The sequence below is a fragment of the Trachypithecus francoisi genome, unplaced genomic scaffold (genome assembly GCF_009764315.1).
Source record: "Trachypithecus francoisi isolate TF-2019V2 unplaced genomic scaffold, Tfra_2.0 Lachesis_group3, whole genome shotgun sequence".
In the NCBI taxonomy this organism is placed as follows: Eukaryota; Metazoa; Chordata; class Mammalia; order Primates; family Cercopithecidae; genus Trachypithecus; species Trachypithecus francoisi.
Window position 1 is genome coordinate 35,763,427 of NW_022681468.1, and position 18,130 is coordinate 35,781,556.

General features: G+C 40.3%; 1 protein-coding gene and 1 pseudogene across 6 annotated transcripts in view; both read left to right on the plus strand.

Annotated features, from left to right (window-relative positions):
* DCAF5 (DDB1 and CUL4 associated factor 5) overlaps positions 1-18,130 on the plus strand; it is a 117,889-nt gene that overhangs the window by 7,157 nt on the left and 92,602 nt on the right. The window lies entirely within an intron of this gene.
* On the plus strand, positions 17-17,175 carry LOC117069414 (annotated as a pseudogene).

Here is an 18,130-nt window from a genome sequence, read left to right on the forward strand (position 1 = left end):
CGCCTGTAGTCCCAGCTACTCGGGAGGCTGAGACAGGAGAACGGCGTAAACCCAGGAGGCGGAGCTTGCAGTGAGCTGAGATCCGGCCACTGCACTCCAGTCTGGTTTTCAAAAAGCTGGCGTTTTAGGAGTGTTCAGTTCTCATTTGTAACCTTTCATGACCTTTTAAAATGTATCCCCTCTACCTTATTATACTTTAATAGATACTTGTTTTTTCTCTGATTTGCTATACTTAATACAGCAAAAATGCCCATGCCTGTGAGATTTGATGGGAAAGAAAGAAGGCCTGTAGAGATGGCCCTGAGGAACTTTGCTATGAAAAATTGTAAGGATCATGTCATAAGGATAAAGTAATGTGAATATTTATAGATACACATTATTTGTCCTACTTGTTCTTTAGTCAGCTAATTGATACCTATCAAAGGTTGGCAAATTTAGATTTATGCCTGAGTTTGTTACTTCTGCTTTAAAATAACCTAGTGAGGTTTAGCTGATGATCATTAGTCACTTTAGACATTATTATTAACACATCAAAAAGTTGTCCTGTGTTCAGTATTGTTCAAAGGATCATTTTTAATTTGATTTATACCAATGTGTTTTTGATTGCTAAGCTTTCCTAAAGACTCAATGTTCAGCCTGCTTCCGGACGGGCGAGGAGACTGGTGGTCTGGTTCTTGGACTTCCCTAACAGCATGGCCCCTAAATGCCAGTCTCCACTCCTGCCTCAAAAGAAGAAACTAAGACCACCACGTGCTCTGGGACCGGAGGAGACATCGGCCTCTGCAGGCTTGCGGAAGAAGGGAGAAATAGAACAGCAAGAGCAATTGAACACATTGATGAAGTACAAAATGAAATAGACAGACTTAATGAACAAGCCAGTGAGATTTTGAAAGAAGAACAGAAATATAACAAAGTCCGTCAACCATTTTTTCAGAAGAGGTCAGAATTGATCGCCAAGATCCTAAATTTTTGGGTAACATTTGTCAGCCATCCACAAGTGTCTACACTGCTTGGGGAGGAAGACGAAGAGGCACTGCATTATTTGACCACAGTTGAAGTGACAGAATTTGAAGATATTAAATAAGGTTACAGAACAGATTTTTATTTTGATGAAAATCCTTACTTTGAAAATAAAGTTCTCTCCAAAGAATTTCATCGGAATGAGAGTGGTGGTCCATCTTCAAAGTCCACCGAAATCAAATGGAGATCTGGAAAGGATCTGATGAAAAGTTCAAGTCAAATGCAGAATAAAGCCAGCAGGAAGAGGCAGCATGAGGAACCAGAGAGCTTCTTTACTTGGTTTACTGACCATTCTGATGCAGGTGCTGATGAGTTAGGAGAGGTCATCAAAGATGATATTTGGCCAAACTCATTACAATACTACTTGGTTCCTGATATAGATGATGAAGAAGGAGAAGAAGATGATGATGATGAAGACTCCTCTTAGAGGAGGATTAGAAGATATTGATGAAGAAGGGCATGAGGATGAAGGTGAAGAAGATGAAGATGATGATGAAGGGGAGGAAGGAGAGGAGGATGAAGGAGAAGATGACTAATAGAAAACTGATGGATTCCAACCGTCCTTTTTTAAAATTTTCTCCAGTCCCTGGGAGCAAGTTGCAGTCTTTTTTTTTTTCCTCTTGTGCTCAGTCACCCTGTTCTTGAGATCTCTTTTCTGTACTCCATGGTTCTCAACTTATTTGGGGGGAAATACCTTGAGCAGAATACAATGGGAAAAGAGTCTCTACCTCTTTCTGTTCGAAGTTCATTTTTATCCCTTCCTGTCTGAACAAAAACTGTACGGAATCAACACCACCAAGCTCTGTGGGAAGAAAGAAAACCCCTGCTGCCTTCGCTCTGCTGGAAGCTGGAGGGTGCTAGGCCCCTGTGTAGCAGTGCATAGAATTCTAGCTTTTTGGCCGGGCGCGGTGGCTCACGCCTGTAATCCCAGCACTTTGGGAGGCTGAGGCAGGCGGATCACAAGGTCAGGAGATCGAGACCATCCTGGCAAACACAGTGAAACCCTGTTTCTACCAAAAATACAAAAAATTAGCCAGGCGCGGTGGCGGGCCCCTGTAGTCCCAGCTACTCGAGAGGCTGAGGCGGGAGAATGGTGTGAACCCGGTAGGCGGAGGTTGCAGCGAGCTGAGATCGCGCCATACTGCACTCTAGCCTGGGCGACAGAGCCAGACTTTGTCTCAAAACAAAAAAAAAGAATTCTAGCTTTTTTCCTCCTTTCTCTGTATGTTGGGCTCAGAGAGTACACTGTGTCTCTATGTGAATGTGGACAGTTAGCATTTACCAACATGTATGTATCTACTTTCTCTTGTTTAAAAAAAGAAAAAAAAAACTTTAAAAAATGGGGTTATAGAAGGTCAGCAAAGGGTGGATTTGAGATGTTTGGGTGGGTCAAGTGGGCATTTTGACAACATGGCTTCTACTTTGGCATGTTTAATTGTAATATTTGACAGACATCCTTGTAGTTTAAGATGACATTTTTAAAAATAAATTCTCTCCTAATGATGACTTGAGCCCTGCCACTCAGTGGGATAATCAGCAGAACCTATAGGATCTTATTTGGAATTGACATTCTCTATTGTAATTTTGTTCCTGTTTGTTTTTAAATTTTTGTTTCACTGGAAAGGAAAGATGATGCTCAGTTTTAAACGTTCAAAATGTACAAGTTGCTTTGTTACAATAAAACTAAATGTGTACACACACACACACACAGACAAAAAGATTTCCTAAAGAGAGCAGTAGTCCTCAGTTACGTATTCTGGCCACAACATTGAAAGGACGTGTCAGCCCAGGTACAAGCATGTGCTTATTCACTGATTATTGATGGATTTGGTTGTAAAGTACGGAGTCATTTAGATCAGGGAAACTTTATTGACTAGTAAAACTTGTCACACAAATGCCTACTGCTTTCTGAATTCCAAGTTAAGAAGTAGGTACATTTATTTTCTCATGCATTGATCAAGGCAAAGAGAGCATAAGTTTATAAGAGCACTTCCATTGCTAATAAACGTGGCACTTAATTTTGATCTCTGTTTTCTTTTTATGGTCTTAAGAAAGAAGAAACTAATTGCTTTTCTTATTTTAATCTGAATTTAGATACTCAGGGGTGGAATGAAAGTCTTTTAAAGTTAAAGGAAATAAAATCCTAATTCAGATGAAGATTACCTAGGTTAAGAAGGAATCAGTTCTGTTTTCAATTTTTGTTGCCTCACATTATTTAAAAAATATTCTTACGTATAAAATAACTGAATATTAATTTGTTTAAATTAACCCTTACATTATTGTGGGAATATGAAATTTTATTTCTTTTCTACTCAATTCTCTGTCCTTTAAATTTTTTGATTTTCTTATGTTGCTATAGTATGGGAAATTAAAAATTTTTTTAATTTTCAGTTATAAAAATTAGGTTACCATTTGCCAAAGTTTGGGTATGTTAGATGAATTTAGGTAATCTTTGAGTGAATATTTAAAGTTTGGTAATTTACCTTTAGACACATTAGAAAAATTAACTAAAACCATAAAATATTTTTAACGGTTTTATTACTTAAAGTGAGGTTAAATTTTTAAGTAAATTGAGACCAGGTGCAGTAGCTCACACCTGTAATCCCAGCACTTTAGGAGGCAGAGGCAGGAGGATCATTTGAGCCCAGGACTTTGAGATCAGCCTGGTCAACATAGCGAGACCCTATCTCTACCAAAAATTTTAAAACTAGCTGGGTATGGTGGCGTGCGCCTTTAGTCCCAGCTATGCTGGAGGCTGAGGTGGGAGGATTGCTTGAGCCCGGAAGGTCAAGGCTGCAGTGAGCCATCATTATGCAAGTCAATTTAAAGAAAAACAATAAAGGTGTTATGTGGATATGGCAAAAATGAAAAGATGATCAAGATTGAAGTTTGTGAAAGACTGCATTAGGTAACCCTTTTATATCTTCTCTTTTCTGCATGGAATCAGAGAAATGGAAGGGTTTTCATTTTATGGGAAAGGGAGCTGAGATCTAGACAGGTGACTTGCCCAGAGCTGTCTGCATTGTCTCTGGCTCTCAGGACTCTAAGTAGGACTCATTGCTCCCAGGCAGGTGCTGTTTCTCTCTTTTCCCTCTGTAGGCAGGTCACATTTTCTGGATCTGTCCTAAAGAATTGAAAGCTGAATGTTAGCAATTTCTGGAGCACATGTACAACTCTGGTTGCTTCTCTTAAATGATAAATTATATCTCTGTGTTTTGCTGTAAATAAGGTTAACTTGCTTTACTTATGTTTATTTACTCATTAAAATATTTATTGAGTACCCATTTTGTGCCCCTTTAATCTCTTTTTTTGTTTTTTGTTTTTGTTTGTTTGTTTGTTTTGAGACGGAGTCTCGCTCTGTCGCCCAGTCTGGATGAAGTGCAGTGGGGCGGTGAGATCTCGGCTCACTGCAAGCTCCACGTCCTGGGTTCATGCCATTCTTCTGCCTCAGCCTCCCAAGTAGCTGGGACTACAGGCACCCGCCACCATACCTGGCTAATTTTTTGTATTTTTAGTAGAGACGGGGTTTCACCGTGTTAGCCAGAATGGTCTCAATCTCCTGACGTCGTGATCTACCTGCCTCGGCCTCCCAAAGTGTTGGGATTACAGGCGTAAGCCACCGCGCCCGGCCTTGTGCCCCTGTAATCTTAATAACAATGAAAATCATTATTTAACTTTTAGCTTGTAACATATACCAGGCCTTCTGCTAAGCACTTTACATGTCTCATTTGCCACTTGGAAAATAGCCAGTGTTACCTGTAGTGTAGAAAGGCAAGGAGATTTGAAGGTTTTGTATTAATTGTCATAAGTGAGTGCTAAAGAATCAAGAAAGGACATTGATAAATTACTGCTGAGAGTTCTGTAATCCAGAGAACAGGCAATGCATTAGTGGAAAAATATATATTAGAATTCATTATTTGTGGTTAAAATGAAGTGAAATATGGCCAGTCCGAATGCAATGGTGCTTACAGCTAATTGATCACAACCAGTTACAGATTTCTTTGTTCCTTCTCCACTCCTATTCCTTCACTTGACTAGTCATAAAAAAATGAAGTGAAATGTAATTCTAGGGGTGAAAAAAGGATTTTTTTATTACCATGATCCATTACTTTATAGAAAATTTGGTTCCTGTAACTGCTTTTCAAGTTTTTGTTTTTCAGCTTTAGTTCTTATTAGTCGCCACTGCCATTATAATATAAGCTTCCCAAAATGTAACTAATTGTTTCACATCCCCTGCTGATCTGCAGCACTCCCCAATGCCTACCAAATTAAGGAATGCCTCGCCCAATGTTCAACTGAGACATTGCTGTTTGTAAAAAAAAAAAAAACAAAAAAAATTTTTTAACAGATTTTCTAAATAGCTAATATTTGATGTCATTTATTTATCAAATGTTATTTGGGGGCATTTCATGTGCCAGGCATATGTAACACTTAAAAGAATCTTTCGTAAGTTAGGGTAGTATTATTATCCTTATATTAAATATGAGGGAACTGAGGCTTACAGAAGTTAGGTAACTTATGAAAGTTCCCCTTTATGGTGGAGCTAGATTTCCAGGCTGGGTCTGAATATTTTCTGAGACATGCTAACTGCTTTGAAATTTTTACAATGTTATATACCTTTTTAAAGGATCTCATTTTTTTCTCCTTCATTCTCCTCTCTTGATGTTATCACTCTTATATTTTGCTCTCTGCAGTTTTTCGCTTGTATATGTAAATGGAGGAAGATGGGTGGGATTGCGAAGATGGGAGTGGGCTTGGAGCCAGTAAGCAGGATTCTCATCACAGCCACAGTACTTACTCCTCAAGCAGATCTCTCTTGGTGCTAGCACTCACCCCACCTATATTCTGATGTTTGCAGTCATCTAAAGTCTTATTCTCCCTCACACTCTGTGTATTCCATACATAAACCATGTGAGTAACTCCCACTGGGTTTAACTCCCTACTTTAGTCTAATTAGGAGTAGGTATACTCTAGTTATCAAGTTGGTTTCTCTTGTCTGTTAGCCCAACTAAAAGTAAAAACAATATATATGTATTTACTGAGTCTGTAATTTGAGTTTAATATCTGTCCAAGCCATGCTGAATGATTACATTTGGCTGAATTTCAGTCAACAAATAGGTGTCTTTTCTCATATAGTTATACATGGGGAAAAAATACCTGTCTGGGGCACAGATGAATACTGCGCTTCAGGAGAAAGTGCTTTTTGGAAGAAAGTGTAAACCTAATATGGGCTGATTTGCCCAGAGAGCACTAGTGTGGAAGCACTTTTTCACGCACACAGTATCATAAAGGGAGGTGTAACTGCTAGACCAGATGATAAGCCTGTTTAATCCTTAATGAGCTTGAAGCATAGTGTTTTTGTAAGTAAAGTATACTTCTGTCACCACAGCTTCACTCTGCTTTTGTGGAAAAGAAGGCATTTCACTTTCATGGTCATTCACTGAATGGGTGAAAAGGAAGGTTGCTGCATTGGTTCTGGTCTTGGACTCAGTTTGCTCTTCCTGTCAGTTTTCTTAAATCGGAGATTTAGGGAAAGACTTGACAATAGTCGTTTGTCACTTTAGTTACCCGATCTTCCCATGCCTTCATGTTCACTTTCCCTGCCACTTTATTCATTCCTTGCAGTGTTGAATACCAGATATTTTTTCTTTTCTTTTCTTTTTCTTTTTCTTTTTTCTTTTTCTTTTTTTGAGACAAGATCATGCTCTGTTGCTCAGACCAGAGTGCAATGGCAGTTACGGCTCACTGCAACTTCGACCTTCCATGCTTAAGTGATCTTCCCACCTCAGCCTCCCAAGTAGCTGGGACTGCTGGCATGCACCATCGAGCCCAGCGAATTTTTAAATTTTTCTGTAGAGACAGGGTCTCACTATGTTGCCCATTCTGGTCTTGAATTACTGGGCCCAAGTGATCCTCCTGCCTTGGCCTTCCAAGGTGCTGGGATTACAGATGTGAACCACCATGCCTGGCCAGAATACCAGAAATTCTATCATATACCTCTCGGGATGCAGAGTTGATAATTCATAGATCAAGTCCATGTGCTCTAGTACTGTTTTCCTATTAGGGCCAGTTTAAAAAATGAAAATTATATTCCAGAGGGCTGGGATTATGTAGGAGTCATTGAGAAAATGGCATCTGAGGAAATTGACAGGTTTATAATGGATCCACATAGCAGAGATAATGTTGGCAGGAGGACTGATTCCCGTATTCCCTTCTGCCTCTGCTGGGGCTTCTGCCAGTTGATAAGATGAGGTAAGATTACCTTATAAGGTTCATTAGGTAACTCTACGTCCCCTGCCTGCCTTGTTGACTGTTGGGATCCTTCATAACCAAGCTGATCATATATCCTGATTTACTTGGGATCATCTGAAGCTCCCACATTGTCCCAGTGTAATTATTAGTGTTCCTTTCATTCTTAAAAAGGTCCTAGTTTAAAGGATAAGTTATATGGTCACCTACTTACAATCATTGAACTGTCTGGTGTGCAAGTAAAACGAAAGCCCCAGTCTCTTAGTTCCTCAGTTTCACCGTGGGATGCCTCTAGGAGAAAAGCCTTTAAGCATCCATTCTCCCTACTTCAGGTCTTTCAGCTTCCACTTTTTTTTTTTTTTTTTTTTTGAGGCGGAGTCTCGCTCTATCGCCCAGACTGGAGTGCAGTGGCGCAATCTCGGCTCACTGCAAGCTCCGCCTCCCGGGTTCACGCCATTCTCCTGCCTCAGCCTCCCGAGTAGCTGGAACTACAGGCGCCCGCCACCTCGCCCGGCTAGTTTTTTTTTTTTTTGTATTTTTAGTAGAGACGGGGTTTCACCATGTTAGCCAGGATGGTCTCGATCTCCTGACCTCGTGATCCGCCCGTCTCGGCCTCCCAAAGTGCTGGGATTACAGGCGTGAGCCACTGCGCCCGGCCTTTTTTTTTTTTTTTTAATTTGAGATGGAATCTCGCTCTGTGGCCCAGGCTGGAGTGCAGTAGCGTGATCTCAGCTCACTGCAACCTTCACTTCCTGGGTTCAAGTGATTCTCCTGCCTCCACACCTGGCTAATTTTTGTACTTTTAGTAAAGACAGGGTTTCCCCATGTTGGCCAGGCTGGTCTTTGACGGAGTTCAGTCCTTAGGCGGGGGTGATCCGCCCGCCTGGGCCTCTCAAAGTTCTGGGATTACAGGCGTGAACCACCGCTTCTGGCCTCAGTTGCCACTTTTAAGGTACCAGATAGAGGCTGAGAAGCAAAGTGGTTAGTCACTTGCCTTTTTATTAGAAAGGAGACAAAAAAGGCCAAAACCATTATGAACATGCCAGGTCCAGAGCCTTATGTTATTCCATCCTTTCTATATACATCATCTTATAGTTCTTATTATACTGTTTACTTGTACTTTTTTTTTTAACAGTCTTCCAATGGGTTGTTGTTCTTTGTAGAGTTGATTTTGAGAAAGGTATTTTGAGGAATGATTCTGCACTGAATTGAAGTTTTTTCTGAGGAGTGTTTAAAAGTAGATGTGATATTGATATTAAAACCATGTTACAATTATCTGTAAAATATGAATGATAAAAAATAAGAACTAAATAAGCAAGAGAAAAATGTTATAGGCTTAATTTTTTGGGATAGCTGTCCAGCACCAGAGTATATTTGGAGTAAAAGTTGGTGCCCTCAAGTGGCCTTGAGAAGAATTTTCAGGAATTGTAGTTTTTCAGGTATATGGCTGTGGAATGTCTTTCTCTGTCTTCTCTCTCTCTCTCTCTCTTTTTTTTTTTTTTTTTTAAGACAGAGTCTCATTCTGTCGCCCTTGCTGGAGTGCAGTGATGCTCTCTTGACTCACTGCAACCTCTGCCTCCCGAGTTCAAGCGATTCTGGTGCCTCAGCTTCCCAAGTAGCTGAGATTATAGGTGTGCACCACCATGCCCAGCTAATTTGTTGTAGTTTTAGTAGAGATGGGGTTTCTCTACATTGCCCAGGCTGGTCTCAAACCCCTGAGCTCGGCCTCCCAATGTGCTGGGATTACAGGTGTGAGCCACTGCACCCGGCCTCTCTGTCTTCTCTTTCCTTCCTTCCTTCCTTCCTTCCTTCCTTCCTTCCTTCCTTCCTTCCTTCCTTCCTTCCTTCCCTCCTTCCCTTTTTCGCCCTCCCTCCCTTCTTTCCTACCTTCTCTTTCTCCTTTGTTTCCCTTTCCCTCCCTCCTTCCTCCTTCCCTTCCTTCTTCTTTTCTCTTCTCTCTCTTTTTTTTTTTTGAGACAGGGTCTTATTCACTCTGTCAGTGGTGCTGACAGGCTGTAGTGCAGTGGCGTGATCTCAGCTCACTGCAACCTCCACCTCCTGGGTTCAAGCCATTCTCCAGCTAATTTTTTAGTGTTTTTAGTAGAGACAGGGTTTCACCATTTTGGTCAGGCTGGTCTTGAACCCCTGGCCTCAAGTGATTCACCTGCCTCAGCCTCCCAAAGTACTGGGATTACAGACATGAGGCACTGTGCCCAAGCCGGCTTTTCTTTTTTTCTTTTCTTTCTTGTGAGACAGAGTCTTGCTTTGTTGTTCAGGATAAAGTGCAGTGGCATGATCATAGCTAACTGAAGCTTCGACCTCCTAGGCTTCATTGATCCTCCTGCCTCAGCCTCCCAAGTAGCTAGGACTATAGATGTGCATCACCACGTCCAGCTAATTTTAATCTCTATGTTGCCCAGGCTGGTCTTGAACTCCTGGCCTCAAGCGATCTTCTCACCCTGCCTACCAAAGTGTTGGGATTACAGGTGTGAACCACTGCACCTGGACAGAATGTCTTTCTTGTTTTCTTCTTTCTCTTTCTATTTCTGTTTCTTTCCTTTTTTGAGACAGGGTTATGCTCTGTTGCCCAGGCTGGGGTGCAGTGGTGTGATCACAGCTCACTGCAGCCTCCACCTCCTTGGCTCAAGTGATCCTCCCACCTCAACCTCTGGAGTAGCTGGGACTACAAGCATGTGCCACCACACCTGACTAATTTTTTAAGTTTATTTTTTCTAAAGATGGGGGTCTCACCACGTTGCACAGGCTGATTATTTTGAACTCTTGGACTCAAACAATCCACCCACCTCAGCCACCAGAGTGCTGGGATTACAGGCATGAACCACTGTGGCTGGCCCTAGAATGTCTTTCATGTTGTGAAATGTTTAAGTGATCTAGTTGGAATCCTGTTTTCACCACTCTTATTTGTGATCTTATGCTTCTGATGTCTCTGTAGAATCATAGAATTTTGTTGCTGGAAAGGACTAATAATCATCTAATAGAAGTCTTTAATTTGACATATAAGTAAACAAAGGAGCAAAGAGGTAAAGTGATTTGCTCAGTAGGTTACAGCTGGTGAGTAGTACAATCAGGATTAAACTCTGGGTCTTCTAACCTTTTCCCTCAAAAGGGAAAGTTACAAGGTTCTGCATTTATAAAGGACTTGCTCAAGTAAAGTGTTAAACTCCTAAGTGGCTTACTCTGCCAGTACAATCTATCTGCAGTTTCATTGCCTGTGAACATGGTTTTGATTAAATTGGTGATGCCCTATTATTTTACAGATGAGTAGGTAGAGATTTTTCAGGGTGGAGGCCAACTGTCACTCTGGTTGAGTCTCCAGTTTTAATTCTCAGCCTGCTGAGCTATAGTTCCTTACTTTGGAAAGTCTTTGTTTCCTTCCAAGAACATTACTCAGAAGGAGGAATTCTTTGCAAATCCAGATGCCTGTCAAAATCATGTTACACAACTTCCCCCATTCTGAATTTCCATTCAAGTCTTGTATCTAAATTCCAGTTGTATCTTGGTGTTACAAGCTAAAGCTAAGTGACTAATTGGAACCTTTGAGGATTGCTATGTTCCTTTTTTTTTTTTAATAGGTGTCTTGACTATGTTGATGGCTTAGCACAGATACCTCATTTATATCACTTGCTGCCACAGATGACTCAAGTGTGTGCTTTGCCTTAGACGTACGGTAGTCCCTCCTCATCTGTGGGGGATGAGTTTCAAGCCCCACTATGGATGCCTGCAACTGCAGATGGTACTGAACCCTATGTATACTATGTTTTTTCTTATGTACACATACCTATGATAAAATTTAATTTGTAAATTAGGCACAGTAATACATTAACAACAATAGTAATAAAGTAGAACATTTACAATGTTATACTGTAATAAAAGTTATATGAATGTAGTGTCTCTCTCTCAAAATATCTTGACTGTAATATTTTCAGACCCTGGTTGACTTCCGGTAACTGAAACTAGAGAGTGAAATCATGGGCAAAGGGGGTTACTGTACTGGCGAGAAACAAGTGATGTTTGAGTGTTTGGCAGCTAGCCCCTGATTTAGTCTCAGAGTTGACTACTTTGTTTAAATCTGCTGGTGGGTGGCTGGGTGTAGTGTGCATTCCTACAAGTATTAGGGCCTTCGCTGATTTAGTCTTTTTGGAATTGCCAAAAAATATACAAGAAAGCTTTATTATGTTGTTAATTTTGTGTATACAAGGAATTTTGCAAAAGTCCAGGCAGGAAGTGTTCTTATGTACAAAACTAAAAAAGGAATAATCAGAAATTGCTCATAGAATGGATGAAGAGTATTTGATATAATCAGGAGAGCGTAATGTCCAGGTTAGTCCTCTATGGCAGAAGAGGTACGACTGGAGATGAAGACAATCTGTAATCTGGAAGTACCTGGCAATGCATTGTCCACTAACTTAATAACTTTCCTTCCTGGTGTTGAGGGCCTAAGAACCCGTTTTTAGTATCACCCAGCTCTATTTGAGGAACTTTTATTCTTGCACATGTCACTAGTTCCATCCTTTACTATGGAGAATTGCCTGTTGAAATCATACAAGTCATCAGCATATGGTACTTATAAGATAGGCCTCCCACCCATTCCTAATTTAAACAACCGTTATGTATTAACTAAAGGAAATTTGGAAAATAGATATTTAAAGGAAAAAAGAAGTAATTTCACTTAGGAAGACCATTGTTAATATTTGGAACATGTTGTAGCCTTTTTGATACACATTTAGTATACATATATTAGACATATAATTGAAAGTAGGCCACCTCTGTTATTTTGTAATATTAAGATTGATATTTTAAGGCCGGGCGGGGTGGCTCAAGCCTGTAATCCCAGCACTTTGGGAGGCCGAGACGGGGGATCACGAGGTCAGGAGATCGAGACCATCCTGGTCTACACGGTGAAACCCCGTCTCTACTAAAAAATACAAAAAAAAAAAACCTAGCTGGGCGAGATGGCGGGCGCCTGTAGTCCCAGCTACTCGGGAGGCTGAGGCAGGAGAATGGCGTAAACCCGGGAGGCGGAGCTTGCAGTGAGCCGAGATCGCGCCACTGCACTCCAGCCTGGGCAACAGAGCTAGACTCCGTCTCAAAAAAAAAAAAAGATTAATATTTTAAAACAATATTTTTTCATATATCGTTGCATATTCTTTTATTTTATTTTATTTTATTTTATTTTTTTTTTGAGACAGAGTCTTGCTCTTTCGTCCGGGCTGGAGTGCAGTGGCCGGATCTCAGCTCACTGCAAGCTCCGCCTCCCGGGTTTTACGCCATTCTCCTGCCTCAGCCTCCCGAGTCGCTGGGACTACAGGCGCCCGCCACCTCGCCCGGCTAGTTTTTTTTGTATTTTTAGTAGAGACGGGGTTTCACCGTGTTAGCCAGGATGGTCTCGATCTCCTGACCTCGTGATCCGCCCGTCTCGGCCTCCCAAAGTGCTGGGATTACAGGCTTGAGCCACCGCGCCCGGCCTTGCATATTCTTTTAAAGCAGGGTTTCTCAACATGAACATTACTGACATTTTGGGCTGGATAAGTCTTTGTTATGAGGAGCTGTCCTGTGCACTATAGGATATTTAGTAACATTCCTGGCCTCTACCCAGTATATGCCATTAGCATCTTTCCAGTTGTGACAACCAAAAATGTCACATATTGTCAAGGATGATTTTCCCTGGGGGGAAAAATCACCTGGGTTGAAAACCAGTGTCCTAAAGTAACAGTTCTCAAACTGAAAAAATACTAGTTTTCATAAGTGAAAAAACATTAAATAGTAAAAACAGTGTATTTTCCAAAATTTAAAAAATAGCGAGAGTGTCATTGTTACATTTTCCCAAATCTCTGTGTATCTGTCATAATAAAAGGCATTTACATTTAATCTGTTGCAAAATATTGCTTTAGCTGAAGTATATAAAGAAAATTATAGGCTGGGTGCTGTGCCTCATGCCTGTAATCCTAGCAGTTTGGGAGGCTGAGGCGGGAGGATTTCTCTAGTCCAGGAGTTCGAGACCAGCTTGAGCAACATAGCAAGACTATCTCTACAAAAAAGAAAAAAATTAGCCAGGCATGGTGATGTGTACTTGTAGTCTCTCAACTACTCTGGAGGCTGAGGTAGGAGGATCACTTAAGCCTGGGAGGTTGAGGCTGCAGTGAGCTATGATAGCCCCACTGCACTCCAGCCTAGGTGACAGAGTGGGACCCTGTATCCAAAAAGAAAAAGCTTTATACATCAGTATTTATAAAAGGGAAGAGCATGTTAATGACTTAGATAACTGTGTATTCTTCCTTAATACCGTATCAAAACTCAACAAGTGGAAGTTTCTTAAAGATTACTTGCAATGTAGAATATAAAACCATATCAAATAATTTGTCATAGCCTGTTACATTGTTACATTAAAATCCATTAATCTGTCTTAAACTTTAGGTCTTTCCTCCCATGCATCGTTTTATAACATCATACATTGATCATTTTGGAAAATACTGGTTCACTGAGTTTTTCAGATTTTCCAAATCTTGACACATTTCATTGTATATTTTAAAAAGTCATATCTGTTGACATTACCACCAGTCTCATCAGAAAAGCCTCTATGTATTGGGAAGTAGTTAAGTTCACCATGGTGAATACAATTTTTCCAAAATTTTTATTTTTACTTGAAAGCTTGAATTTTATCATTGGCCTCAAATACTGCCAATTATTTTTCTTGAAGTGACAGGCTCGTCTAACTCATTTTTGAGAAAATATTACCAGATACCCAAGTCTGAATAACCATAGTTTTTCAGTAATTTCAAGTAAAATGTTATTCGTGAAAAAAGCAGCCAGTTCAGCTCACAATGCAAACTATCTCATACATACTTTTTCACAAAATAGGTATTGTTTTTCAGTGTGCAGTAGAAGTGTTTTATGTGTACTTTCCGTTTTGTCATACAAAGTATTTAGATGTGTACTCTGGTTGAAATTTGATACAATCATTTTTACTGCTTCATCAAGGCACTCCTCAGTGAATGTGGCATTTGTGTCTTATTGTGAATGAGTGGCAGTTAAAGAATACACTGATGAATAGTACAATTTGCTGTCACTGCCCTAGTGCCAAGGCCCCAGTGGTTTTACCCACCATTGCTTTTGCATTGTCAGTACAGTTTCAACACAGTGAAAAAGGCAGATAACATTGTAGTGTTATTGCAAAAAGAGTTTTGACTTTGCAGACCTTCTGGGGTCCATGGAACACACTTTGAGAACAACTGTTCTGAAGCATGATATTGTGACATCGTATCCTTTCAAGTGTCTATATCAGAATTTAGCCAATTCTGTCTTGTTTCTTCTATTTATTTTTTTGCTTTTATCACAATCCTTGTAGCTAAATTCAAGAGCAAAAATATTTTCCCTTAGAATAATATCTTTAGAAGTGGAATTCTGAGTCAATGGGTATGAATATTTTTATTTTTTTATTTTTTTTATTTTTTTATTTTTTTATTTATTATTTTTTTTTTTGAGGCGGAGTCTCGCTCTGTCGCCCGGACTGGAGTGCAGTGGCCGGATCTCAGCTCACTGCAAGCTCCGCCTCCCGGGTTTACACCATTCTCCTGCCTCAGCCTCCCGAGTAGCTGGGACTACAGGCGCCCGCCACCTCACCCGGCTAGTTTTTGTATTTTTAGTAGAGACGGGGTTTCACCATGTTAGCCAGGATGGTCTCGATCTCCTGACCTCGTGATCCACCCGTCTCGGCCTCCCAAAGTGCTGGGATTACAGGCTTGAGCCACTGCGCCCGGCCTATTTTTTATATTTTTAAGATACATTTGATATATATCACCCAATCACCCAATTGTCTTCCAAGATGGTTAAACCAACTTATTTACACTTGTACCAATGTATTATGAGACTGCATCGTGGCTAGAGATGGGCATTATTTTATCTTAACCAATTCAGCCAGAATATTGGCATCATCTAAAAAGTGTATTATAACTTCTCATACAACTGGCCTTGATTACTAGTGAGTCTGAATATTTTAAAGTTTCGGCCATTTTGTAGTCTTCCTTTAGACTGATTACAGTGCAACTGGTTAGGTTGTAACTTTCTTTGTTAAAACAGTCACATTCTCCTAATTCCTTTTGAGATTATTCTCTAGTTAACCCTATTTGCATTTGGATGTATATCAAATTGCAGCCTCTGATTTAGAGTCCCTCTCTTAAGGAGGTCGTAAATGTGCCCTTCTCTAAATTTCAGAAGTTTGAGCCCCACGTTTTTGACTTTTGTTATATTTAAGGAGTGTCACCTGTGCTATTAACATTTTTTTCTAAGTTGATTTTCCTTATAAACAGTATTTGAAAGGAAACTTGGTATTACTATAAAGTCTACTATGTCACGGGTTTTATGTGCTAGTTTTTTTTTCTAGTACACCTTAAAATATGTAATTATTAAAATCATTTCTGTCTAAAATTATCCAGTGGCCTTTGTTTACCACACTTTAGGAAGAGCAGGGGCTTTGGACTCAAACATCTTGGATTTGAATCCCACTCTGCTTGTAACTAGTGGTGTGCTCTTGGATAGGTGAGTCTAACCTCTTTGTGCTTCAGTTTCCTCACTGGCAAAATGGGGATGTTCAAAGATGAACTCTTAGGTGCCTTACATCTCTACTCTGTGACTCTGGTATAAGAAGAAAGGGATATTTGAATATTTGTGGATTTCTTTCTCTGTTTCTGATCAGGAATTAGAGACATTGTCTAGGGTTAATATTTTATTTTATTTTATTTTATTTTATTTTTTTTTTTTTTTTTTTTTTTTTGAGACGGAGTCTCGCTCTGTCGCCCAGGCTGGAGTGCAGTGGCCGGATCTCAGCTCACTGCAAGCTCCGCCTCCCGGGTTTACGCCATTCTCTCGCCTCAGCCTCCGGAGTAGCTGGGACTACAGGCGCCCGCCATCTCGCCCGGCTAATTTTGTATTTTTTTTTAGTAGAGACGGGGTTTCACCGTGTTAGCCAGGATGGTCTCGATCTCCTGACCTCGTGATCCGCCCGTCTCGGCCTCCCAAAGTGCTGGGATTACAGGCTTGAGCCACCGCGCCCGGCAACCCTAACTTGATTAAATTCTACTGCTATTAGTCATCTGATTTTGGAGAAACCATTTCATTTTATGGGGCTCTAACTGTCTAGTTAGGATATTACTGCTGCTTTAATACTTCCTATTTAATGTAAAGTACTTCTAGCTAGGAGCTAAGGCAAGCCAGGACCTCACTTTTAACATGTTTAAAATGGGGACAATGTTTCTGTTCTACTTACCTCATTAGAGACATGGAAAAATGAGATAATAGGTAGATAAGTGGACTCAGCTTTTAGCAGAAGGGTACTAGGTAAAGACAGGGTGTCAGCAAAAGTAATGCCTGTAGATGTTATCCCTTCTATAGATACTTCTGTAGTGAAGAGCAACATACGTGTGACACCACCTCTCCTATCTCTCCAGACCTGCCTGTACCCCTCCCTCTTCCCTGCCTACTGGTTTCGATTTGGGAAGTGCCGTTGAACAGCAGTTTTGTGACCTTGGGCAAATCACTCAACCTTAACTATCCGTGGGCCAAAAATTGGGAGATCTGACAACCTTGAGTCTGTAGTTCTCTATGGCAACAACTGGCTAGAGCTGAATGGTGGCTTATCTTTTAAAAATACAGATATATTCTTCAGTCTGTCACTTAATCTGGCAAGTCTGATTCATTTACTTTGCTGCCTGGCCTCTTTGCGAGGCTGGATTGTATCATGGTAAGGAGCATGGTTTCTGGAGCCACATTACCTAGATTCAGATCCCAACAATGACTCTTGGTAGCTGTGTACCCCTTCATATTATGTAGCTTTTCTGTAGTTTCTTGTGAATTCCTACTTCATGGGGTTGTTTAAAGGATTGGAAGAGCCACTACATATAAGACCCTTAGGATAGTCCCTGACCCAGAGTAAACTTAACTGATGTTAGTTGTTGAGTTCAAATAGCATAATAATTAGCTGACATTTATCTAGCTCTTAATATGTATCAGGCACTGATCCAAGTCTTTCACACAGATCTATCTCATTAATCCTAAAGGTAATACTGTGAAATAGGTAGTGTTGTTTTCTCAGTTTTACAGATGGAAGGACTATAATTTAGAGAAGTTAAGTAGCCTATCTAAAGGCACACAGCTAGTAGGTGCCGGCAACATTGAGAGTTGAACCTGTGTTTGTGTATCCTAATCCTGTGGGTTTTTTCTTATTATTCTTTCCTGTGTCTTACTACGTGGAGACTAAGCCTATGGGTTTGAATGCTGTGCTGTGCTATGCTGCCCCACATTATATCCACCTCTAAAATAGGTCTAATCACAGAAGTGGCTGACTTGAGTAAATAGAGCTTAGTGCTCTTAATGTTTTTGTAAGTGATTTGAGGAGAGAATGAATATAAAATTTCCAAAATTTATATATGATGTTAGTTCCTTCAGGCAGTGAAATGCAAAACAATAGGAGATAAATAAACTACAGAAAACTTTTTTGGGGTGGATGGGGTGAGTGAATAGAAAAATGGTAACTGAATTTCATGGTAGGTTCTCATGAAGAAAGATAAACTGTTTGTAGAATGATGTGCTCCGAGATATTTAGTAAGGACTTGAGAGTTATTTTAGGCTATTATTTGAAGGCTAAAAAGGCCAGCAAACATTTCACACCCATTAGGATGACTGTTATCCAAAAAAGCAAAGAATAAAAAGAGTTGGCAAGGATATGGAGAAATTGGAACTGTTGTACATTGTTGATGAGAATATAAAATGGGACAACCATTATATTACTGTTACTGTGGAAAACAGTATGGCAATTCCTCAAAAAGTTAAAAACAGAATTACCATA